The sequence below is a fragment of the Dromiciops gliroides genome, chromosome 2 (assembly GCF_019393635.1).
Source record: "Dromiciops gliroides isolate mDroGli1 chromosome 2, mDroGli1.pri, whole genome shotgun sequence".
Taxonomy (NCBI): Eukaryota; Metazoa; Chordata; class Mammalia; order Microbiotheria; family Microbiotheriidae; genus Dromiciops; species Dromiciops gliroides.
Window position 1 is genome coordinate 582,624,470 of NC_057862.1, and position 26,221 is coordinate 582,650,690.

At 40.1% G+C, this 26,221-nt stretch overlaps 1 protein-coding gene and 1 long non-coding RNA gene across 2 annotated transcripts in view; one reads left to right on the top strand and one right to left on the bottom strand.

Moving 5' to 3' along the window:
- Positions 1-14,960: 14,960 nt before the first annotated feature.
- LOC122742933 lies at positions 14,961-24,635 on the bottom strand. Its single transcript, XR_006354963.1, has 4 exons — positions 24,541-24,635; positions 21,952-22,046; positions 20,379-20,515; positions 14,961-16,484 (listed from the first exon to the last, which is right to left on the bottom strand). It is a non-coding gene; the product is annotated as an uncharacterized LOC122742933 (long non-coding RNA).
- The window catches only part of LOC122742932, a 35,899-nt gene continuing 26,050 nt past the window's right edge, over positions 16,373-26,221 (top strand). Inside the window, exon 1 of the mRNA XM_043987535.1 lies at positions 16,373-16,509. The gene's annotated coding sequence lies outside the window, so the exon portion shown is untranslated. The remainder of the gene's footprint in view (positions 16,510-26,221) is intronic.

The following is a 26,221-nucleotide window of genomic DNA, read 5'->3' on the forward strand; positions in this document are numbered from 1 at the left end:
CTGGTGCTCTATCCACTGTGCCATCTAGCTGCCCCTCTGTGCCATATTTTGGAAGAGCCTGTTCCCTCCTCACCTGTGTCTCCTGATTTCCCTAGGTTCCTTCAGCTCAAATCCTACCTTCTGTAAGAGAGCTTTCCCCTATAGTTAGTACTTCCCATCTGAGATTATTGCCCACTGACATTATACATCTTGCATACAGATATTTGTTTACATGTTGTCTCCCCCATTAGAATCTGAGTTCTTAAAGGACAGAGATTGTGTGTTTTTCTTTTCTATCCCTAGAACTTGACACAGTGGCTGGCACATAGCAAATGCTTAATAAATGTTTGTTGACCGACTCACTCATTTATATAGCCCTTAAAAGTTTATACAAGGCTTTCCTCACATCGACCATTTAAGGTAGGCAGTGCAAGTATTATCGCTCTTTTATTAGGTGAGAAAACTGAGGTTTTGACATATTAATTATAGCTGACACTTATATGGCCCTTTAAAGTTTACAAAGCATGTCACATCCATAGTCTCATTTGTTCCTCATCCCTGTTTAATCCTCAACACTATGAGGGAGGTAGCATAAGTATTATTATCCCCATTTTTAGGCAGCTAGGTGGCATAGTGGATGGGCCACTGGGCCTACAGTCAGTCAGGAAGACCTGAACTTCAATCCATCCCTTAGTACCTATGGGACCTTGGACAAGTCACTTCACCTTTGTTTGCCTCCATTTTCTGAAAAGGGGATGATAATAGCATCTATTTCACAGGTTTGTTGTGAGGATCCAATGAGATGTTTGTAAAGTTAGCTTTAAAGTGCTATATAAATGCTAGTTATTATTATAATTAGGTGAGAGGTTAGTGACTTGCAGAAGTTCATATAGGATTTAAACCTTGGTCTTGTTTGACTTCATATCATGACACCAAACTCTCTTAAAGGGACGGAATGATCATAAAAGATGGCAGGTGGTTCATGTGATGAGAGTGTGATTTTAACAGATGGACTGCTAGAAAACTGCATGATTACCCATAAAATAGAAAAAGGCCTAGAGGAAGACATCCAACACATAGGATAGTTCTTCCTTGGAGTCTGTGTATAAGGGCATGAATAAGAAGTGCGTAGGATGAGAAAGCATGAAGAGATGCTAATAGGTATTTGTGTCAAGTTTACCTGTCTAGATAAAATCACCGATCTGTTGTAGGATGGGTGTATCATTTAAAAGCAACACAAAAAAGCTTGTATACAACCTCTTATGATGACCTAGCTATCCCATAGGATGGTCCTTAAACTACTCAGAAGCCCCTGATGAGAGGGTTTTGCCTGAGGCTTAGCTTCCCGTGAAAGATGATTGAATACATGTGAATTGCCTAGAGATCAGACTTGGGACATCCCCACCTGACAATGAACAAGGCAGGAATTAAAAGGCTTGGAGGAGACTATTCTCAGAGTTCAGATGGCAACAGATCTTCTGGAGAGTTAGTAATGAGTGTACTTCTCTTGACCTCAAAAAACCCCACATGTTTTGGAGCTGACAGATTATACCACAACTAATTAGGATCAAGATAATAGTCAAGTTCTTATAAGTTAGAAAGCAATCGCATTCTTCGGTTGGGCCTTTAATCAGTTGCTCTCCATCTCTAATTACTGACAGCAGAGATATGTTCTGACTTCATATTTTACAAAGAATACCACCAATGAGCTCTCTTGGAAGTTCACTGGTGGGTGACTTGAAAGAACTATAGAACTAGGATTGAGTTAATGAGTTAGTCCTTTTCCATGCCCCCAAGCAGGACTAGATTTTAAAGTGATCCCAGACCAATAGCGATTTCTAATTAGTTAGGTGACACAATGGATAGAGCACGGGGACTGGGGTCAGGGAGACCTGAGTTCAAATCTTGCTTTAGATACTTACTAGCTGTATGATCCTGGGTAAGTCATTGTTGTTTGTCCTTCATTCTCAAAGATGATGTTGATGACATCAGGAGGGTGATGTCTTGACTTGCAAGTGAATTGGACTTAAGTAAGGCAGGGCTGTGCAAAGTCACCAGCCTCACTCTCTCCTCCAGAGTCATTGGAGACCAGTGGCAAGACATGGGTCAGGAGGACTGGCGACATGGGCAAGTCACTTAACTACTGTCTGCCTCAGTTTCTTCAACTATAAAATTGGGATAATAATAGCAACTGTCTCACAGGATTGTGAGGATTAAATGAGAATATTTATAAAACACTAAGCACAGTGCCTGGCACATAGCAGGTGTTTAATATTTGTTCCTTTTTCCCTTTCCCCTAATCCTTAAAGGTTTCAGGGAAAGAATTCAGTCTAATGGTATCATTATATAATTCTAGAATTACAGGTGTACACAGAAAAATGGCTGTGTGTATAAGGGGCCAGAGCCGACGAGGGGTCAATAAGGGGAGCCCCCACTTTAAGCAGGGGCAAGACAAAAATGGGAGAAGAGTAGGATTAGGAAAAGTAGGGTGCAGGATGATTCAGGACTGAATAGGGAAAGAGAGCACAGAGCGGTGAAAGGATTTAGAATTCAGGTTCTCTCTCTACCGTGCTCCTGTCTTGCTTTCTGATCATGAGTGAGTCCTTTCACTTCTGAGTTTCTGTTTCCTCATTAAGATGAACTCCTAGAATTCCCGTCAGCTGCATATGAACAAAAACCTCTATGCATGTGATTTTATTACTCACGGTTCAGGACAGGGCCTAGAGGGTGCAAGAAAGGTTTGCATCTGATGTGATAGTCATATTGCTCACCTCAGAGAGCACCCTGACAATTGAATTCCTGTTCCATAAAGCATGACAGATGATTCTACTTTCCTCCACCCTTTCTACAATTCCCAATAAAACTAAAACCCGAAACACCAGCAAACACCCACCCTAAACTCACAAAACATGAGAGAGTTCGCTTAATAGTTGCTCATCTGGTTTTGCTAGGATGTTGGTTTCCAAAAATCAGGGGCATTGGTTTCTGTTCTGCCAAGCTCATGGTAGGTGCATTGTGGGGCTCAAACATGCAACTTCAGTTCAACCAGCTAACTGAGTTTCTCAGAGCAGATAAAATGTGAACAAGATGTAAGACTAAATGTTACATTGCCTAATTGGTTAACTCATCCTTTTTCTCCTGAATACTCAATTCAATTGAATTCAATTCAAGCAATATTCAACTTTCCTCACATTAACATCTTTCGTAGACTATATCTCTAAATATTCCATGGAAACTTAGACCAGTTATAAAAGTAATGATAAATAGCACATTTCATTGAATCTCTAAATTCACTGATGAGGCTACTTCTTCCAAAAGTGTCTATTTCCACCCAATCATATCTTTCTATCTCTTTTTCTAACTCTTTGCTATGTCTGCTTATAAATCCTCCACACAGGTTCCCTTCAAAGCTCTGAAGACCTTCCTTTAGGTCAGTGGCATAAAACTCAGATAGAAATGAACCACTAAGCCATATATAAGGATCCCCTGACATGTGGAATCCTTAATATGTGGTTAGAAAATCACATATTAACATTATCTAAGTTCCATTGTATTTCTATTTATTTTGTTAAATATTTTCCAATTCTATTTTAATCTGGTTCAGGCTGCACTGGAAGTGTTGTGGACTGTGATGAGGCATCCTGGACACCTGTTTGGCATCTTTGCTCTGGGTCTCTTGATATTACAAGGGTACTGACAACAAAAGTGTTTTCCATTTTCTATTCCTCCCTCTTACTTTATGATCAACCACCTCCTTTTCCAGTTACATGCCTCTTTAATAACATCTTTCATGTTACTTTTGTCTGTAATTTGTCACTAGTAATATGCTATAGCACATCTACCTACCTATTTATTATATGTGTATATACACACCACAGGCATCTCTATTGCCATTATGCTATTTTAATGACCTACAATTTTGATTCCTTGATGGTTTTGGCCTTCTTTGATTTTGATGACTATTAATGTTTAAAAGATAGGGCTTAGTTTCAATAACTCCTGGTTTCTTCCTAAAAATACTACATAATTACTCAAATGTCATTTATTCTATTCTTTTCCTCTTATTGAATTCTAGGTTCATAGTCCTTCTTCAGTATCTGTCCAAGATGCATGTACTAGTGGACCAATCTCATATGCTGCCCAATGATATATCTATGCATATAATCATCCAAAAATTAGACATTCTTTACCCATTATTTTTTTCTCTCGATAGTTAAGACAACATTTTTGAGTAATTATAGATCTTGTTTAAGAGACTCTGTTGTAGGCTGGGTTTTAATGCAATAACCATAATATAATTTGAAAATAAGGATATCAAAAGGACCTCACCATCTATAGGGAATCCATCTTCTGTATGGACTCTTTTCTAGACATGTACCAAGACGGTAGCAAATACCTTCATCAAATATACATCTCTTCATTTTATGCTCAACTTCCTATTAATAATCAATGGATTGATGAACAAAGTTATGTCTGTTGTATCTATCAAGGAAGTTTGTTAGGAATTAAGATGTTTATGAGCAATACCTTATTGGAAGAGAGTCTTTAAGACTGAATTATGCTATACTGAATCATCACTTTTTTATTGTAAGTAAATATTACAAGCATAGCAAGATACTGTATTTACTTCACCTTTCAGTCAAATGTGGAATTGTAAAGGCTAGTCTGCAGTAGAATATCATGAATAAAATTCTACTTGTTCATGTGCATAGAAGGAACAGAAAAAAGGAATTGAACTGGAATTGTGGTGAGTATCACTACAGAATGAATAGTTGGCTGGTTGGTACTACATCCTTTCTTCTCTCACCTCCTTAAAAGGACTAAAACTGAATACTTTTCAGGTCTTCTCTATTTCCTCCTTGGGAGATAGTTTAGGATGTGACCTCTTGAGCTACTCCCCTTTCCTCCCTACTCCCTTTCTCTCTGGAAATTTACTCAGCCATACTCTGTTATAACAATTAACTGAATTTTTATTCTAGGACCAATATTATGGTCCTTAGGCCCACGTGCTCCCCATCTTTATTCTTTTATGGAGTCTGTGTAAATGAGAAGTTAGTACTGCAATCATAATAACTCAGAGCCCCCGGTTAGAAAAATTCTTAACATTCAAGCAGAAGTTTTGCTCTCCACCCTAATTTAAATTTTTGTGTATCTCCAGCTAACCCATGGCTTCTCTGTATTTGAGGTACAATCAGTATACAGGAAATATTTAGGTTAAAAAATCAAGTGGAACAGTGTTTTACTGAAAAGGCAAGTGGTGGGGAAGTTGGATAAAGAGTGGAGCTTTTTTGGGGGACTTCTCCCTGTCATTGGAGAGTTGAATTTAATTGGTAGCCTCAGCTTTCATCCTTTGTTCTAAGATGCCTTTAGAATCCCCATGGCCCATCTGATCTCTCACTTTTCTACTGAAGCTCTACATTCCTTTCAGTTTTTCCTTTAGTTTCTTACGTGTTGTCTGTTACTTTTTGCCCCTGTACCGCCAAAACTTTATGGTTCAGCTTGTGAAGTGCAAGGTTGGTCTGGGGATGTGGCCACCCTACTCCTTCCTCTTAGTTTGTTTTCTCACAGGCTATGTCTGACCCTTCTGAAATTCCTGGATATACCACATGCCCCTTTCCTAGCTACCTCAAGAATCACTGTAGTTCAAATAACACTCAGGGTTGCAAGGAAATGTTTGTACCTCTGAACTTACAAATCTTTTTTGTTTGTTTGTTTGTTTTTGTTTTGCATTCCCTTGCATAATTATCTGGATGATACCTGATGTGAAATTATGCAGTATCACATAAAAAAAATTCATTGGCACTTAATAGGACAGGAATGATTAACTCAGCATCCACGGTAATCACTTCAGAGTGCTGTTCATATCAAATATACATAAACAATACATGCAACAGATGCAATACAATACAATTTGACAAGCTGCTTTGGTCCCTACAAATCTAGATTATATGCAGGATATATGTTACATGAATGAATCTTAACAGTATATGCATATTGATATAACACAAAAATATGAATAATGGCAAACAAAATAAAAGTGATAATATAGCATGAGGAGGGCTTGCAACCCCCCCAACAATACAATAAAGTAAAACCCACAATAAAGCTCCCTCCCACTAGTTATTGGAAAGATTGGACTGGTAGCAGATAGTACATCCAAAGATATACCAAGGACACACATAGACAGAGACACAGACAGATACAAAAGGGTAGCCACTTACTTTTCTAGAATCCATAGCCATCACTCTTTCTACTGTAAGAGGTCACACTCTCTGAATCTGTGTTCTTTTGTGTCTATTTATGTCCATGTTTGTCCTTGGTGGGTTTCTCTTTGGATACATGGATACAGGTACAAGGGTCTCTTCAAGGCGGTCCTGAGTCCGGAATCCTTTACTGCTTGACTGCTGTACCACTAACTTCTGCTGAAAAACCTTCAGCTATTTAAAACCTCCAGCAGGGTGGTTAACTTGTTGGATTAGATAACCACCGATTCCCTTCTTCATCCAATCAAAGGAATTCCCACCTCATAAAGTGATCATAGAGCATAAACCATTGTATTTACACATTTAAAATGACAATAAGACTGAACACATTATATTAATTGAGATAGGAGTATAGAATAATTCCTCCTCACCTTACAAATAGATGCATAATTATAATGAATAAACTTAGCTATAGAGAAGAATAGAGAAAATGCACCACCCTCTCTTCTTTGAAGAAGGTAGGTGATTATGGGTATGAAATATTGTATATGCTGTCAGCTATAGTTAATATGTTAATTGGTTTTGCTGAAATGCATTCAAAATCCTTGTTGCAAAGTGTCTTCTGCTGGGTAGTAGAAGTAAGGATGGGTATTTTTAAAAATGGTGCCACCTAGCTGCCCCCTTCTTATATATATATTTATATATATATTTTTTGTTTGTTTTTTGTGAGGCAATTGGGGTTAAGTGACTTGCCCAGGGTCACACAGCTAGTAATTGTTAAGTGTCTGAGGCCGGATTTGAACTCAGGTCCTCCTGAATCCAGAGCCAGTACTCTATCCACTGTGCCACCTAGCTGCCTCCCTTCTTATATTTTTTAAAGATACCCTTGATATATGTATACAGTATGCTAATAAGTGATGAGTCAATAGACATAGAGGTTAGAAGCTATATATATCTACTCAGCTGCCTTTTTCTAATAGTAATATCTGTGATTTCCTCCCTAATCATTCAATAATTTTCTCCTTTTAGGTGTATTGAAAAGCTATCCCTTAGTGCCTTCGACATTATGTCACTCAGCACAGAATTCCTCTCTCTACATATACTTTATCTGTTCAAGGTTTTAAAATTTTTAAATTAATATTTTTTAGTACTTTCCTGTTTTTTTTTTTCATGTAGTACACTGGGGACTGTGATATTAGAATTCAGCTGTGGAAGCTACAATGCTATTGATGAAGAAAAGGTTTCACTATTGGAAATCTGTAAATACTTTTTCCATTTTTATCTGACTATTGTCTTCCAATTTCACTCTTCTTTTTTTTTTGGCAGGGCAATGAGGGTTAAGTGACTTGCCCAGGGTCACACAGCTAGTAAGTGTCAAGTGTCTGAGGCTGGATTTGAACTTAGGTTCTCCTGAATTCAGGACCAGTGCTTTATCTACTGTGCCACCTAGCTTCCCCCTGGCCCAATTTCATTCTTAAATGCTTTTGGAGTGATCTGACTTAACTGAGTCTTATGCCAAGCTTTCTACAAATGATTTTTTCTCCTCCTCTCCTTTTTTTGAGGTGATAAAATACATAATTTTCCATTATCTCCTTCCAGATCCTCTCATCCTGGATATTCTCCTCTCCCTGGTTTTTAGATGACAATGCTATCTATGCGTTCTCTTCCTACCTGTCTGACTGCTCCTCTAACTAGGTGTACACCAAGGCTCTATCCTGTTCCTCTTTACTTTCTCTCATTAGCTCCAATGGGTTTTTGTCATCTCTACTCAGATGGTTCTCAGGACTTTATATTCAATCGTAGGCACTCTCCTCAGCTCTAGTCTTGCATCATCAATTGCCTATTGCCTATTGGATTTTTCAGACTGGATATTCTATAGGTATCTCAAGCTCAATATGTTCAAAACAGAACTTTTTCCTATTATCTTTTCCCCTAAATCCAACCTTCTTTCAAACTTCCCTATTTTTTTTTTTTTTGCGGGGCAATGAGTGTTAAGTGACTTGCCCAGTGTCACACAGCTAGTAAGTGTCAAGTGTCTGAGTCTGGATTTGAACTCAGGTCCTCCTGAATACAGGGCCGGTGCTTTATCCACTGTGCCACCTAGCTGCCCCCCAAACTTCCCTATTTTTGTTGAGGGTACTATCACTCATCCAGTCACCCAAGTTCCACCTTTCAAGTCATCCTCAACTTCCCCTATCCCATATATCCAATCAATTGTCAAGTCTTGCTGATCCTATTTCCACAACCTGTCTTGCATTTGTCCTCTTCTTTCAATTCTTACAACCACAACACTAGTTCAAGTCTTTGTCACCTAAACTATTACAATTATCTCTCGGGTTTTTTAATAATTATCTCTTAATTACCCTCCCTGACCCAAGATGCTCCTCATTTCCATCCATCTTCCACACACCTACCACAGTGACATTCCTAATGCACAAATCTGACAATGTATATAAACACCACATCTTATTACCTCTAAGATCAAATACAAACTCCTCTGCTTAGCATTTATATCACCTCACAACCTACATACAATATAGCTTTCCAGCCTTATCATCCATGACTTCTCTCAAGAACTCCAAGGTACCTCAGAACCAGTTTTTGTGATGTTCTTCACCCACAACATCCACTTCCCATTTCTATGCCTTTATATAAGTTGTCCCCCATGCTTGGAAATTACTCCTCACCTTTGTCTCTTAGAATCACTAGTTTTCTTCTGTGGTAAAAAGTTTTAACAGTCGGTTAGATAATGGAGAGACGCCAGGTTTTTTTAGGACCATCCTTTTGGGGAGGAGACCAACAGCATGAGCTACGCACACCAGTCCGCCTGCGACGCACGCCAGATTGCCTGCTGAGCACTCGACTTCCGGGGTGCGAGCTTAAAAGGCAAGGAGAGAACGGAAGTGGGGCCTTTTTTTTTCCTGCTCCGCTGGTCTCCTGGCTGCGCTGCACAGACAGACGGGGACTGGAGTATGACTCGGCCCGGCTCTCGGTTAACAGCACGTGCTTGACTCGGTCTCTCTCCCCAAAGGTGGCCTTCTGCTTTTGGTGAGTTTTATACAGAATATAGACTAAGCCTAGACTTAAGACGATTTGTATTGTATTTCGACTTTCCTATCCTTCTAATCAACATCACCTTGTGACTACCATACAATAAAGGCTCTATCTAGAAAACCAGAAGCTTCTTCCATTTACTAGTCTGGGAGATAAATTAAGGGAAAGGTTAAGTAGAGTAGATTTATGATCTAATATCCAATTTTAATCTCACACTTCCAAGTTCAGCTCACCTATTTTTGTCCTACTTAAGACCTTCCCTGACCATCCAAGCTACTGTTGTTTTTTTCTCCCAAATTACTTTGCATTTACTATGTATGTATTTTGTATATATTTCTGTACATGCATGATGTCTAATCTGATATAATGTAAGGTCCTTCAGAGTAGGCTGGATTTAATTTTTTCTTAGTATCCCTGGTGACTATAATAGTACCTAACACATAGTGGACACTTAATAAATGCTGGTTAATTGATTGTGCTTCCTTTGTAAGATTTTACAAATAAGTTTCTCTTTTCCATTGGCATTAGCATTAGTTTCTCTACTTGGCAAGGAGATTGTATTTGCTGGCTAAAATTCATCTGGGCTCTTTTAGCCTTCTCCTTGTAGTGATAGATTTACATCAGTTAAAAGTTCTTAGGAAATGGTGATAGGCTATCTAAACGTTTGTTGCTTTATCCAATTCCCTTATTTAAATTTCAATAGCTTTTTAGGTCTGATTGGAGCTGTTTTAAATACATGTTTCTAATTTGGTGTTGATTCTTTGTCATAACAAGTCAATGGGGTGACTGATGAAGACATCCGATTTGGAAATCAGTCCCATATTGTCAACCAGTTGTTTCCTTACTGTTAAGATTTAGTCAGTTTCGGGGGCAGCTAGGTGGCGTAATGGATAGGGCACTAGCCTTGGATTTAGGAGGACCTGAGTTCAAACCCAGCCTCAGACACTTACTAGCTGTGTGACCTTGGGCAAGTCACTTAAACCCCATTGCCCTGCAAAAAAAAAAAAAAGATTTAGTCAATTTCATTTTTTTTGGTGATGTTATTTGGTGTCTACCACAACCAGTGCCTCATGACTCTCTTCTGAAAAAAAGTATGACGTATAGGAATAAGGATTATGTTTGGTCTATAGGCTTTTGACCCCTTTTATTTCTTGATACAAAGCCATTGTTCCAACTTATATTTTACTCTGTTCCCCTATGTCTGCCTTTGCACTGAAGTCATTTGGGTTAAACATTACAAGATTTCTGTGAATGGACAAATATAAGGGGAGAATTGCATAGTGAAGGAGAAGTGACCTGTCATTTAATTGTATAAAGTAAAACAATAGACAGAAAAACTTAATTGTAGAAGAAGAGGTTAAAGGATTTAAGAAATGTGGGCATATACTGCATAAGGTTGTCCTAATCAGGGCAGTTAATATAGTGTAACCAAACCACGTTGTAAAGTTGTCAACCTCTTCTTGCCCCATGCCATTACTTCATTTGCCCATTTTTACCTTATTTCTATGAAACTAATGAACCTTGCAAAGGCATTTGATGTAATATGGCATTTTTGTGGGATCAATGAACAACAATTGAGTAAAAGGCTATGAGGGAACTTCATGTACTTAAAATGACTTACATACAACCGGCACACTTGAAACTATAGGAAAAAGGCCTTAGAGACCTCAGGGAGTCCATAAGGCCACAATGGGGCCGGCATACTGGTGGAAAGTGTGGTTTCTACATAGGAAACCAGATACACAAAAACTCAACCCCCTTAGCCGTCTCAGTCCTCTGGATTTTCTTCCTTCCTGAGAACAACAATTTAATCCTCCTTAGTAGCCATCTTAAGAAAATCCACATAAGGGCATCAAGAGAGAAGCTTTTAAATTTAAAATCAATTCACAAGGGTTCCTTTTTTACATATCCATTTACTTTGGTTTTTGTTTGGTTTTGTTTTATTTTTGGTGAGGCAATTGGGGCTAAGTGACTTGCTCAGGGTCACACAGCAAGTAAGTGTCAAGTGTTTGAGTCTGAGTTTGAACTCAGGTCCTCCTAAATCCAGGGCCAGTGCTTTATCCACTGCACCACCTAGCTGCCCCTACATTTACTTTGAAGATGTTTGTTTCACAATCATTAGAAAGGAAGCATGGTTTAATAAAGAACACTGAATTTGGAGTTCAAGGACTTGAGTTCAAATGTTCTCTCATCCATTTATTCCTTCTCCCACCATGGCCAACTCAGTACCTCTCTGGGACTCAGTTTCCTTCTCTGTAAAATGAGGGGCTTGGAGAGGCAGCTAGGTGGTGCAGTGGATAGAGCACTGGCCCTGAAGTCATTGAGTACCTGGGTTCAAATCTGGCCTCAGACACTTGACACTTACTAGCTGTGTGACCCTGGGTAAGTCACTTAACCCCAATTGCCTCACTAAAAAAAAAAAAAAAGAGGGGCTTGGATTAGATAATCTCTATGATCCCTTCCTGGAATTTCTTGTGAATTATTTGGCAGAGAGAGGGTGATGAGCAAAGAAACTGGAAGTTTGAATATTAGGTGCCTTTGGCCAAAGCAAGATCGATAGGCAATGAAGACAAATGACTTCTGTAATGATCATGCAAGCCCTGAGGGGACAATACACTCTGATATAGCCACAATCTTTCAGGAAGATCCCTGGTATGAGGCCAATATATGGAGGGTTCCTTCTGCTGTTTTCCCATCACATTAAATAAGTTAGTTCTATAAATCATTAAGTATTTATTAAGCATCTACTGTTTGCTAGGCATTGTGCTAGGGGTTAGGGATACAGAGGCAAAAAAAAAAAAGAACATGCATTTATGTCAAAATATGTTGTTCTGTTGTTTTTAAGTCTTGTCTGATTCTTCATGACCCCATTTGGAATTTTCTTGTCAAAGATACTGGAGTGGTTTGTCATTTCATCCTCCAGCTCATTTTAAGATGAGGAAACTGAGACAAACAAGGTTAAATGACTTGCCCAGGGTCATGCAGCTAGTAAGAGTCTGAGGCTAGATTTGAACTCATGAAGATGAGTCTTCCTGACTCCATGCTCAGTGCTTTATCCTCTGTACTACCTAGCTGCAAAATATTCCACAGCACAAAATAAATATGAGGTTCAGGGCAGAAGGGCAGTAGAACTGAGGGGGTGGGGAAGCAGAAAGACTTTGAACAGAAGGTTTTGCTTAGACTGAATCTTGGAGGAAGCAGAGGATTCTAAGAGGAAGAGGGGGCACAATACATTTCAGGCATGAGGGGTGGCCAGTGCAGAGGTGTAGAGATAGGAGATGAAATCATATGTGAGGAAAAGGCAAAGGGTCAGTTTGAATGGAACAGAGTGTGTGTGCAGGAGAATAATATATAATCCTAGAAAAGGAATGTAGAGTCAAGCTGGCTGTACAAGATGTTGTGTGTGAGAGATGTTGTAGAATTAGGATTTGGCAACTGACTGGATATGTGGGGTGAGGGAGAGGGAGAGTTCTAGGAGGATGTAAAACCTGGGAGACTGGAAGGGTGATTGTTAGGAAAAGGTGGGTTTCTTTTAGGAAGTAGAATAAATTCTATTTTGGACACATTATAATTTGTTATATGATGCCTCTGTAACAACTGAAACAGCTCATAGTTCAAAGAGGGAACAAACTCATTCATTCAAACTGAACCTCCCCCCCCCAAAAAAAAAAAACCAAACTGAACCAAGATTGGGATTTCCTTTTCTGAGGGAAGCCCTTGGTTTATGGAAGGGATTAACTAGGCACCTGAAACACAGGCCTGGGCCAATGGAAGGTTAATAACTGAGCTTCAACCTGCCTCAGAGGTCCCTTCAACTGTAAGTGCAGCTGTCTACCTCCCAGCTCTTGATTCTTTTATCTCCAGTGTCTGGGATTGGGGAAACGATTTCTGGAGTGTGCTCAGAGGATCTCTTGTTTTTCTTTTAAAATTATCTTTGGGTCAGGATCATAAACTGAGTGGGAAGGAACTTTGTAAGATCATATAATCTAGGGGTTCTTAACTTGGGGTTCATAGATGGCTTTTGGAAGTTGCATGAATTTAGATGGAAAAAACCCCATTATATCTTTATTTCAATATAATTAATTTCCTTTGTAAACCAAAAGATTTATTTTATGCATTTAAAAACATTATTCTGAAGCAGCTAGGTGGCGTAGTGGATAGAGTACCGACCCTGGAGTCAGGAGAACCTGAGTTCAAATCTGGCCTCAGACACTTGACACTTACTAGCTGTGTGACCCTGGGCAAGTCACTTAACCCCAATTGCCTCACCAAAAAAAAAAAAGAGTTAAGAAGAAAAAAAAAACCATTATTCTGAGGAGTCCATAGACTTTATCACAGTGCCTAAGGATACCATGAGACAAAAAAGTTAAGAACCCCTAAATTCTAATCCAAACTCCTCATTTTTTTTGCTCTTGTTTAATTTTTCTTAGTGTTCTCTTTATTACCACATTTCTCATGATAACTCATATTGATATTATACTTTTTTGTGTGTGTGAGGCTATTGGGGTTAAGTGACTTGCCAAGGGTCATACAGCTAGTAAGTATCAAGTGACTGAGGCCGGATTTGAACTCAGGTCCTCCTGAATCCAGGGCCAGGGCTTTATCCACTGCGCCACCTAGCTGCCTCGATATCATGCTTTAAGATTTATAAATCTAATGGGTACTGAATGTTTTTATTTCCAGTGCTAGGTAACACACGAGGAGAACTTGGTTTTCTTTTCCTGTGTCTTTACCCTGGATGTCACAGGAAGCAGTCCCATATAATTTGAATAACCCTGACCAGTCTGGAAGGACTTTTATGACTTGAGAGATCATTGGAGAGAAATTAGGATGCTTTGTCAAGCTTTTGGGGGGAAATACCGATGTAGATAGGAAACAGCACTTGATGTTGAGTAAAAAAGAACATTAGGCTATGTAATCTACATATTATGTTCTGATTCAGTATCAGTTCTAGTGATTAGCTCAGAACTAAAAGCAGCAGGGTGTATTCCTGACTCTGGGGTGGATATTTCACATGAGACCAGCAGTGAGTTGTAGGAACCACAATTTAAGGGAATATTTGAGAGTGGAGGCACTCTGGTCTAGAGCTATATTTGAAGTGTAACATGGAGAGAGGACTTGTATCTCTTGCAATAATGAAGAAATTGAAGTATCTCCACTTAGCCATGCCGAGATGGGAGGTCCACTGTACAAAGCCTGTTTTCTGGAAGAGGGCTAGAAATGCTACTTCCTACAGCTGCTGCAGAAGACAGCACATGCTAAGGAGCCCTGAGAAGCAATGCCTGCTGGAGTATCGGTTACTGTTCCATGACTATCAATGAACGAATCTATATAGGTCTGGAAGAGCTGCTTTTTCAGTGGAGTGGATATTTTCCATGAGCTCTAATATGAGCTCTATTTCCTTTGTCCTATAGGTATCAACTTTTTTCTCCCTTGGGCTTTGTGAATGGTGTGCTTGCAAGGGGGCATTGGTGACAACATACTGGGTGATGTCATATAGTGAAGTTCCCAGATTTTCTGTTTGAGGACAGGAAAACAGAGAGGTGAGAAATCCTCTTAAATGTAATCCAAGTTTTTTGTATTATGTAGAACACTGAAATTACCCAAGTCTGGTCAAAAAGTATTTATTAAATGACTAATATGTGCCAGGCACTATGCTTAAGCATTGAGGATACAAAAAAGGGGAAAAAAAAGCCCAGTCCTTGCTTTTAAGGAGCTCACAGTCTAACATACAAACAACTATTTACAAACAAGATATATACAGGATAAATTGCAGATAATCTCTGAAAGAAGGCACTAAGATTAAAGAGGATTAGGAAAGGCTTTTTATAGAAGGCAGGACATTAGCTGAGACTTTCTCCACAGCAACACTGGAATGTATTAAGTGCAAGTATGTTATCTTCATTTTACAGTGATTCCTCTTATTATCACATGTCTACTAAATATCAGTCAGGATTTGAACACAGATCTCTTCACTACTTTCAGCACTCCATCCACTACCAAGCTACCTTCCTTTAATGAAGTCAAACTTTGTCATTCTTTCACTGGAGTATGGTCCTATTAATGGGCACCAGAAGTGGGGTATGATTATATTCTAGTCTCATCTAATTATATTTTAAAGTTATCTTGGAACTGAATTGCAAAGGTTGTGGAATCCCCCTTGGAGGTTTTTCAAACAAACAAAAAATGCTTTTCTCTTCAGGATGGCTTAATTGTGTCTGTGATCAAGAATGGGGGGAGAAGACTAGAAAACCTACCACGGTTTTTCTTCTGACCCTCAGATTGAGTGAGAGGATAAAAGGAGGAAAGGAGAGGAAAGGAGAGGAGGAAATGAAAGGGCTGGAAAACCTCTCTGCCACATGGGTGGCAAAGGTTTCTACTGAAATTTTCTGCATCAGCAAATTCAGGCATCTCACTTCCTGGCCTGGATCCCAATGCAGCTGTGGCATGGAGAAGTCGCTCCTGGCAAATGTGCCAGGAATACTGCACTGCAGTAATGCATTTAGGGAGTGAAGGAGGCTGTGTCCCTGAGTCACTGGAGGGAGTAGAGGAGAAACAACCCTTGTGTTGTAGCTTGTGCTTTTTACAGAACTCAGTTTAAAAAACAAGAAAACAAGCTCCCTGGAAAGTGGGAGGGATTTGGCAGGCCCCTTTAACTTCAGGAACATTTTGTTCCTTCCAGCGTGTCTTGAATAACGGAAGTGGAGGGATTTGGGGGAGGGGACCAGCAGACACAGTGACTGGAAACATCATTTTTTCCCCCTGTTAAACAAGCTCAGCCTGGAAATTAACACGCAAGAAATTCGGAATGATTTATATACACCTAATACAGTCTCGTTAATGTACATGGCCCTTCCCAATCCTCTTAAGTACAATTACTCCCCAAAGTTGTTTGTTTCCAAGGAAAGGAATGTCACAGGACCATCTGATGGTCTTGCCTTGAGAATGCTCTGCAATAGTATTAACCATGCCTCTTGGGAAAAGGAAATCTAGGCTCTGGCCCTGGATCCAAGTTAAGGATCCAGTTTCCTGTGGTTCAGAGTTTTCTTTCAGTCAATCAGAGACTATCCTCCCCAAAGGAATCTGACAAAAGGATATTTTTTTGAGAAGCATCATGGGAGTTTCCTAAGAGATGGGTTGAAGGGGGGGCAGTGACAAAAGTTCTGCCTGGGAGGTGCAGCTCTTAGTGAGTCTGAGTAACCGGGGAAGAAGCAGCTGAACCAAAGCTGGAGGGTGTTTAACATCGTCCTATAGGAGGAGAAAAGGAAATACTGTGAGTAACTTTTTTTTAAACTGCTGGAAGATTGGCAGTGGAGTAGGAAGACTACTACAAATAATTAACCAGGAAAAGAGTTAAAGCTATTATGGGCCAGCCTAGACTGAGGGGAAGCAGCTAGGAAAAACAACATTTCCTTAAGATCTCTCCACTCCCCACCCCCAATGCCTCTAGTTTGAAGTCACTATTGCCTTTGCCCATCCCCAGGGATACAAAGGCCTTGGGAGGAGCCTGGGAATTGTGGGCTCTCGGGCTGCTGAACAGATCACTCCAAAGTGGATTCAGAGTTTCAGGTATCCAAGGACTAAGGTAGTTCCACCACCCTATTTGTCATGAATTGTAGACCCGCCCGGCTAAAACTGGCACACAGAGGAGGCCAGGGGTTGGGCAGGCTGGTACTGGAAAGATAATAGGATCACAGGTTTAGAACTGGAAGGAATCTTAAAGGCTAACCCCTCCAATTTTACAGGTCAGGAAACTGAGGTACAGAGAATCACATAGCTAGTATATATCTGAGGCAAGATTTGAACTCTGGTCTTCCCCCAAGTGTTTCTGGCAAGTCAAGTATTTCTTGGACAGAGAGCTCAGAGGTGGAGGGAGGGAACTAGATCAGACTCTGAGATGCCAAAATTTAAAAAAGGATTGGGTAGGTGGGGAGAGAGGAGCTTCTGCATCTGGGAGGAATATGTGTTTCTGAACTAGGAACCAAGAGACAGCAGCCTGGCTCATTTCCCATGACCAGCTGGGCTTTTGTTTATTTTGGGACTGGGCAATTTTCTTTAGTTAGTGAAGCTAAGGTGGGACTCTAGGAACGATTATAAAAGCCCAGGGTAGGACAGTTATCAGCTGTTCTTCCCATATGTCCCAGGCCAGGGTTGCATACGAGAATATGAATAAATTCCAGGGAAGTTCAAAAGGCTCAAAACCCTTTGAATATAACCTACATGAGACAATAGACAGAATGTTAAAAATCACACATCGCATATACACATGTGCACACACACAGAGTCTTCAGTCATATCAAATTTAAAAAGGACATGAATGAAGTTAGAAACAGGTTTACTGTACCGCTCACAGCACTGAGGAAGCATGTTTAAAATAGGCAGCAGAAGACAGGAATGTCAGGTTGGTATTTTCTGTTTCCCATGAAGGTCCTCTTTCCCGGTGAGCTCTCAAGGCCCTTAGAGGCTCACGGAGCAGTCTTGATTTTCAGCCAGGTTGTGTGTGTGCCAGATTCTGAACAAAGGGAAATAGGAGTCCTGGAGGGTCAGGTCCTTCTTGACCTGCTGACAGAAACCATGTGACAGGCCACAAAGGGGATTTCAGAGATTGGTGCCATCTCTGGTGAAGTGACCAGGAGTAGATAAGCATCAAACTAGCAATGGATATTCTCTAAAGAAGTTTCAACCTACCTTCCCTCTTTCCCTTCTCTTCTCTCTGTCTCTGATTACTGAAGCCTTTAGATAAACAGGCAGATAGAAGAGAAAGAAGGAGCAGTTAAGTGGTACAGTGGATAGAGCGCTAGGCCTGGAGTCAAGAAAATGTGAGGTCAAATCTGGCCTCAGGTACTTACTGGCTGTGTGACCCTGGGCAAGTCACTTAACTCTGCCTCAGTTTCCTCATCTGTAAAATGATCTGGAAATGGAAATGGCAAACCACTCCACTGTCTTTGCCAAGAAAACCCCAAATGTGGGTCATGAAGGGTTGAAAACCACTGAACAACAACAGAAGAGAAAGGGGCCAATGAGATATTTGTAAGGCACTTAGCATATGTGTGTATACACACACATACACACACATACACACACACACACACACACACACACACACACACACATATATATATATATATATATATATATATATATATATATATACACACACACATACATATTTACTCGGGCAAGAACACTGAGTGTATTTTTCTTTTCATCTCAATTGGCCTTATAAAACAAATACTACTCCATTCCATTTATTATTTTTTTTCAATTAATAGAAATTATTTTCTCTTCCTCTCTTCTCTCCTACCCCATTTGGCGGGGGGGGGGCTGGGGGGGGAGGAGGGGACAAAATCCTCGTAACAAATATTCAAATTGTCAAGCAAAATAAATTCCTGTAGTAACCCTGTCCAAAAATACATCTCATTCTGCACCCCGAAACCATTGTCTCTCTTCCAGAAGGTGAGTGGAATGCTTCATTGGAAGCCCTGTAGTTGGTCATTGTGTTGATCAACACTTCACCCCATTTAAGTATCAGCCACCTGCACCCCAAATGGAAGCCCAAGTGCAAGGACTTTCTGAGCCAGAGATAAATGAGTCAAAGAGAACATTGGTGACACTTCTAGAGCCTTCAAGGTTAAAATCATGAGTAGGCCTTTCCAAGGTAATAACGCGGTCGGTATTGGAGTTACTGGGGAGAGGTACAGGTTTTAAATGGTCTATTCTTTGTGTACCTGACACAGAAGACCTTTACCTGGTCTGGAATAAACATAGTAGTTGCATGGATATTTGTTAATGACCCTTGGACCAACATAGGATTTGTTCAGCCATCTCCCTAGAGAAGTTGTTTACACCTTAACTTATCTCGTTGGCACATTTCCAAGAATAACTAGGATAGCTTTGACCTGAATTCTGGTTTGTAGACTTTGGTATTTATCTGGGAATTTCTACAGGCTTTGATGATTAAAGGAATCAAAAGTTATGAGAAAGATATTTTAAAAAGCATTTAAAAAGGTTTTCTCTTAAATTTACAGTAGAAAATAAAAACAATACATCCATTTAAATTGTGATTTTATAGAATTTTATATGCAAAACAATCACATATTCATGACATATGAACTGGGTCAAATGTGCTATGACTTTCTAATACTAAGGCTAATGAACTAATTTTATATACTGTATATTTTTCCAGTCCTCTGTCTATGTGTGAGCATTATTCTTGTGTTATTTTAGGGAAAGTACATTATTTTGTCAAGATTTTAAAATTTCATTTAATGCTTGTCAAATTTTTCAACTTTTCTTTGATGTTAATTAAAATTTACATTTAAAAACAAAATCATTAGCATTCTACATATTCTAAATATAGAATTTTTACAATTTTGCAAGTCTTATTGTCTAAAAATACAATAGAGCTATTTATTGGCTTATTTAAAAATTTCAATCTTAAGATATGAATTTAATACTTCAAAACATAAAGGTTTTGTCATTTTATCCACGTAGGTACTCCTTTGGCCAGAGTAGATCACAGAGTAGATCTGTAACCCAGAAAATGGCCTTTAAGGGTTGCTGTGCCCCCAAAAGGCCCCATTTGGCTAACCTGGCCATGAGTCCTAAGTTAGTTTGGTCTTCAGACAAGAGACATGTGGTTTATCTAATTTGGCCAGTACTCAGAGATTTCCAATATTGTATCAAATGCCTGAGCTAAGGAGCTGGACTAGTGGATAAAGTCGTAGATTTGGAGTCAGGAAGTTGTTGTTATTCGGTCGTGTCTGACTCTTTGTGACCCCATTTGGGGGTTTTCTTGGCAGAGATACTGGAGTAGTTTGCCATTTCCTCCCACAGCTTATTTTACAGATGAGGAAACTGAGGCAAACAGGGTTAAGTGACTTGCCCATGGTCTCACAGTAAGTGTCTAAGGCTGGACTTGAACTCAGCTCCTCCTGACTCCAGGGCCATCACTCTATCCACTGAGTTAAAATCCTGTCTCAGACGTTTACTAGCCATGTAACCCTGGGCAAGTCACCTCTCTTTACCTCAGTTTCCTCAAGCACCTACCTCCTCCTGGGATGGTTGTGAGGATCAAATGAGATAATATCCACAGTATTTTGCAAACCCTAAAATGCTACATAAATACTGGCTCTTACTCACCTCACCGTGCTCTGCTTGCATAGTCTTAAAGGACTCAGGGTTACCTCCATGCCCCAATGACAGATAGATAGTGTGGTCATTTTTGTTTGGTCACATTTTGGAGTACAGCCTGTAAGGTCTCTTCCATATCTGATATTCTGTAATGTTAATATAAATATAAAAGGACATTAAATATTTATAAAGAGAATAACAAGACTTTTCCATTTTTAAAATGCTTTAAAAGATCAGTATTTAAAAAAATTTACTAATGCTGAAGAAAGGCCTCTTATTATTGCTCAGGGGCCTAGAAGGTCTTAATCTGCCTCTGGCCTGAGTTATTAACTGAATGGCTGAGCTAATAGAAATTTAAATCCTTCTATTTCATTTATACATCTAGATAATAAAAAGCTCCCTGAGCCTGGGAAGTTTCTCAAAGAGGCCACCTAGCACAAAGGCCTCACAACGAGCAAACATTTAAGGGCAAGATATGCAGTTAGTAATATCCCCTTCATATTTTGCAAAAATCCACTCTTTGTCCTTCCCACCACATTTGAGGAAGCATAAGCTAGCTGGCTCCAGGTAGGAATTCACAGAGGGGTGTATGGGACAATAATTGTGTTCTTGGTCAAGGCCCATCTTGTCTTGGGGGAGGGGGCTGACTTTCTTGATCTTTAATAGGAGGCATGTGGGCAAAATGATGAGAGCTAAGCCTCCAGCTCTGGCATGCCATGATCCTAGAAGAAAACCGATAAAAATCTGAATGAAAATAAAATGAAAAGGGGAGGCGGGCTAGAAGCTAATCATTTGCATCACGGAAGACCTAGTTGCTTTACCAGAGAATCTGTTTTCCATATGCAGCAGTGAGCTCCCCTAGTGTTTGGGAAACAGCTCAGCTCAACACAAATTTACTTTATGCAACTTTTCAGAACTCCTGAGCTGCCTAACACCATGAGAGGACTCTCCCTTGGAGTCCTATGCTGGGGAATGTCTCTAACCCACCTAAACTCATTGGTCAATGATTAACAAACTTCCGCTCAGTCATATTTACTCCATGTTTGGTATTTGTTTTGTGATATCAAGTTGCATGACAACGAACGGCCAAGAATTAAAGAGGAGGGGGAGAGCTGGCTGGATTTGATTAGAGGAAATTATACAGTATTTTCAGTACTCCAGCACATCGTGCCTGGAACACATGTCGTTATTCTATTGTTTCAGTCATGTCCAACTCTTTATGATCCCATTTGGGGTTTTCTTGGCAGAAATACTGGAGTGGTTTACCATTTCATTCTATGGCTCGTTTTACAGATGAAGAAACTGAGGCAAACAGGGTTAAGTGACTTGTCTAGAATCATATTGCTAGTAAGTGTCTAAGGCCACCTAGCTGCCTGGCACACTGTAGGAAATTAATAAATGTTTATTGATTGATTAATCCCAAACTCCTCCCTTACATACACACACACACACACACACACTCTTCTCCCAGTGATGCAGCTGATGATGGTTGAAGATTCAAAACTGTGGTGTCCCAAAAGGGCAATGGAAAGATCCAGGGAGGGTGTTGGTCAGTGGGGTCACATTGCCACTGATGACTTACATGGAAAAGTTGGTCTAAAGACTATTTGTCACAGATCAGGTCTGAAGAGGAGTTGACCCAGTCATGGTGATAATGATGGATTGTAGATCGGGAGCCTAGTGAACAAAGTATCTGTGAAATATTTAAAAAGTTCCAGGAAGGTCTTGAGCTCATTAGTTATATTCTCCATGCAGGATTTATAGAATGACATGAACCAGAATTGCATAAGGCGAATTAAAAGCTACTAATAACAGCTACCATTTGTTATCTCTTTTGATCCTCACAATAGCTCTGAGAGGGAAGTACTAGCTATTAGGACTCCCATTTTATAGTTGAGGAAACTGAGGCTGATAGAGAGTAAGTGACTTGCATGGGGGTCACACAGCAAGTGAATGTCTGAGGCAGGATTTGAACTCAGGTCTATCATTGTTGTTTGGTTGTTTCAGTCCCATCTGACTCTCTGTGACCCCACTGGGGGTTTTCTTGGCAAAGATCCTGGAGTGGTTGGCCATTTCCTTTTCCAGCTCATTTTGCAGATGAGGAAACCGAGGCAAACGGGATTAAGTGACTTCCCCAGGGTCACACAGCTAGTAAGTGTCTGAGGCAGGATTTGAACTCAGGTCTTCCTGCCTCTAAACCCTCCAATCTATCCACTGTATCACTTAATTTCCTTGTAAGAAGCCAGGGTCAGGTCCCAATTTGTACATTTAGGGGATATACTCCCATTAATGAGATCACAGAATCATCAACATGTTGCCACGTTCTATGTGTTACAGTGAAGATTCAGAACATCATAGGAATTATGGTTGAAAGGAACCTCATGCAATAACCCAATCCAACCAGTATTTTACAGATTAAGAAACAGAGCCCCAGAGAGATTGTAGGATTAAAGATATGGAACTGTGAAGGACCTCAATGACCAACAAGCCTGGTCACCTCTAACCCATAAGGTTCTCCCTCCTCTCCCAACTTGGCAGAGTACAGGTTGGATCTATAGGACTATTACCCCAGGTTCAAGGTACTCTGTAGGTCCACACATGCTCACTAGCCTCCACCAGCATGCTTCTCATTAGTAGGCAGTCAGTACACGCAATTATTCAAACAGGCATTTACTGAGATGGCATGTTAAGAACAGAAGCTAAGGGGGCAGCTAGGTGGCGCAGTGGATAAAGCACTGGCCCTGGATTCAGGAGGACCTGAGTTCAAATTTGACCTCAGACACTTGACACTTATTAGCTGCGTGACCTTGGGCAAGTCACTTAACCCTCATTGCCCAGCAAAACAAACAAACAAATAAATAAATTTTTTTTTTTAAAAAAGAACAGAAGCTAAAAACCATTCTCTTTCCCCCATAGGAATGTGCTTCTCCATATAAATCTGCAGCACACTTTCCTCAGTGACAAGTGTGGCCTCATACACAGAATACACAGGTAGAGAGGTATTGGGTAGAGAGCACCTATTGGAGAAGGCCTTCACATCTCCAGTACTACGGGGATTCGATATCCTTTAGCTTCTTGAGGTATCATTGCACGCCTCTCTCAGAGCTGTAGCATTCTGCCCGGCAGGTTCATCAGCTGGACACTCTGGGCCTGTCGCTTGGTACCAGCTGCTAGGGTTAACTCTCTTCTGTACTGCCAAAGGTCACATTCCTCGGAGCTGTCTTAATTGACTGACTCTCTTTGCGTCAGCTCAGTGTTGGGGGCAGTAACTTCTACTAGGGGAGTAGCTACATTGCACAGTGTTCTGTGGCCAGTGTGGAGGAGGAAGGGGGGAGGGAAGAAATCCCCTCTTCCACAGTGACTCTGTGGTAGAAGTGCAAAGCAAAGGACAAAGAATTGATTCCCTCTTATGAGCCGAGTTCTTTCTCCACTGCTGGGCACTGTTCCCTTTCCTTGACTGTTGTCTTCCTAGAGAGAGTGTCCTGCTTTTGATTTTTCATTTTTATTTTTGGCAACATTACAATCATTTCATTTGACTGTACAGCATGCTAGTAATGACAAAGCAAGAGAAAACAGAAATCTGTGAAATACAGATTACAAAAATATGTAATATCCAAGAAGTTCTTCCCTATTGAATTATGATAATGAAATGTCTTTTTTAAAAAATATTTTATTATAGACAAACACCAAAGGAAAAAAAATCCATAACGACAACAACAAAAAAATGACTGTATGTGAGTCTGTCAATCTTTATTACATATGGCTTGCTTTTTAACAAAGGTAATCTAGGGCCTCCCAAGTTTTAGTGTAGTTTTCTGTTATTAAAAGCTTAAAACTCAACTACTACAAATAATAATTACTAATAGCTTACATTTATATAACAATGATTATGTGACAGGCACTCTGTTAAACACATTAAAAATTATTATCCCGTTTGATCTCATTTAAATTCAACAACAATGCTATTTTCAAAACTGCTCTGCTCTATGCATTTCCTTCTGTTCTTTTCTGTGCTTTTCTTTTTAATGCTTCAAAGGCCCCCTTTTCTTTATTTTTGAGGGGGGAGGTGACATTATCACTAGCTCCTGTTGCCACCAAATCCCTCCCTCAGTTGAAAAACAGAAGAGAAATAGGTCTTATGACAAATATAGTTAGACAAAAACCAACTCACTCATTGTCTGTGTCCAAAAATTCATGTCCCCTGCATCTGAGTCCACAATCTGTCCATCTGTCTGTTAGGAGATGGACAGCTTGCTTCATTGCCCGTCCTATGGCTAAGGTCAGTCACTCTGTCTCGCCTCTTAAAGGTGGCCCAAGAGCTTGGTCTATTCTCCACCAGCCAATAGCTAGCCACTTCCTCTTTCCATTAAGGAGAACTTCATACGTCATGACAGGGTAACAGATCAAATCACAGGCAGTGTTTGTACTTTATTTTAGTGCCTTGCTGTCAGTTATTTGTCTTCCTTTTTTGATTACATTAGCTTCATTGGGGAGAAATCAAATTGATCAGGAGTGTCCTTCCCTTTCCTCCCATCCCTTCCAAGGAATATACATAGATCAGGAAACTGATATGAGAAAGGTTAACTGAGCCCTTGGTAACACATTAGGATGGTGGTGGTGCTGATGATATCATTTTTCAAGTTGTGTCTACCTGTAGCCCTACAGTCACCATATTTTCCCAAACAGAATTCATGATTTGACAAAGTATTTTTTTTTTCAAACTTCCTATTACAAGTCAATCGGTAGTTTGTAATTAGTTGTTGTTTAGTTGTTTCTAGTCCTGTTCAACTCTTCATGACCCCTTTTGGGGTTTTCTTGGCAAAGATACTGGAGTGGTTTGCCCTTTCCTTCTCCAGCTTATTTTACAGATGAGAAAACAGAGTCAGATGGGGTAAAGTGACTTGCCTAGGCTTGCCTGACTAGTAAGTGTCTGAGGCTGGATTTGAACTCAGGTCTTCCTGACTCTAGGCCTGGCACTCTAGCCATTGAACCACCTAGCTGCCCCTTTGTAATTAGTATGGCCATGGAAAATCTGGAACACATGGTTACACTGTACAAATGTCATATCTTGGCACAAATTGGGAAAGTGCCTTTTCTAAACATACTGTTCCTAAGCCTATGCCAAAAGTTAAATAAATCCTTCTTTATGCTAAAAAGGAAGGCCAACTGCCTCAAAATGGCTAAACTGTTCTCCCCTTAAACAAAAAAACCCATTGCTTCAATTAACCACCTCTTGGCACTAAAGTGTGTGTGTGGGGGAAGGTTAGAACTTCCTTACTGAGTACAGCATAAGAACTGATGGTTACATGGTACTGTAAGGTTTGCAAAGTGCTTTATACACATTATCTCATTTAAGCCTCATAATACCATTGTGAAGTAAGAACGACATGGATTCTAAAGATAATCTAGTCCAACCACCTCATTTAAAGATGAACTGCAGAGAGGCTAAATGATTTGCCCAAGGTCACACAGCAAGTAGGTATCCTAGGCATACTCCATCCATTACTCCATATTGTCCCACATGTTGTTGTTGCTTGTCCTTCATTCTCAAAGAGGACTGTGACATCGGGAGGTGATGTCTAGACTTGCAGTGAACTAGATTTAAGTGAGGCAGGGCTGTGCAAAGTTACCTTCTCTTCTGGAGCCATCTGAGTCCAGGGGCAAGATGCTGACCAAGACGCCTGACAATGACCCTGCTGTCCCACATGAGCTCAATGTTGTACACAGTGCTAAGTGTGAGAGCTAAGTGGAGCCATGTCATTCCCTTGGTTTGGTGGGGAAAGAGTGGCCATAGTTAGATTCTCATGATTCTAACAGTCTCAGATGACTCTTCAAGAATCAAGCTCAGTTTG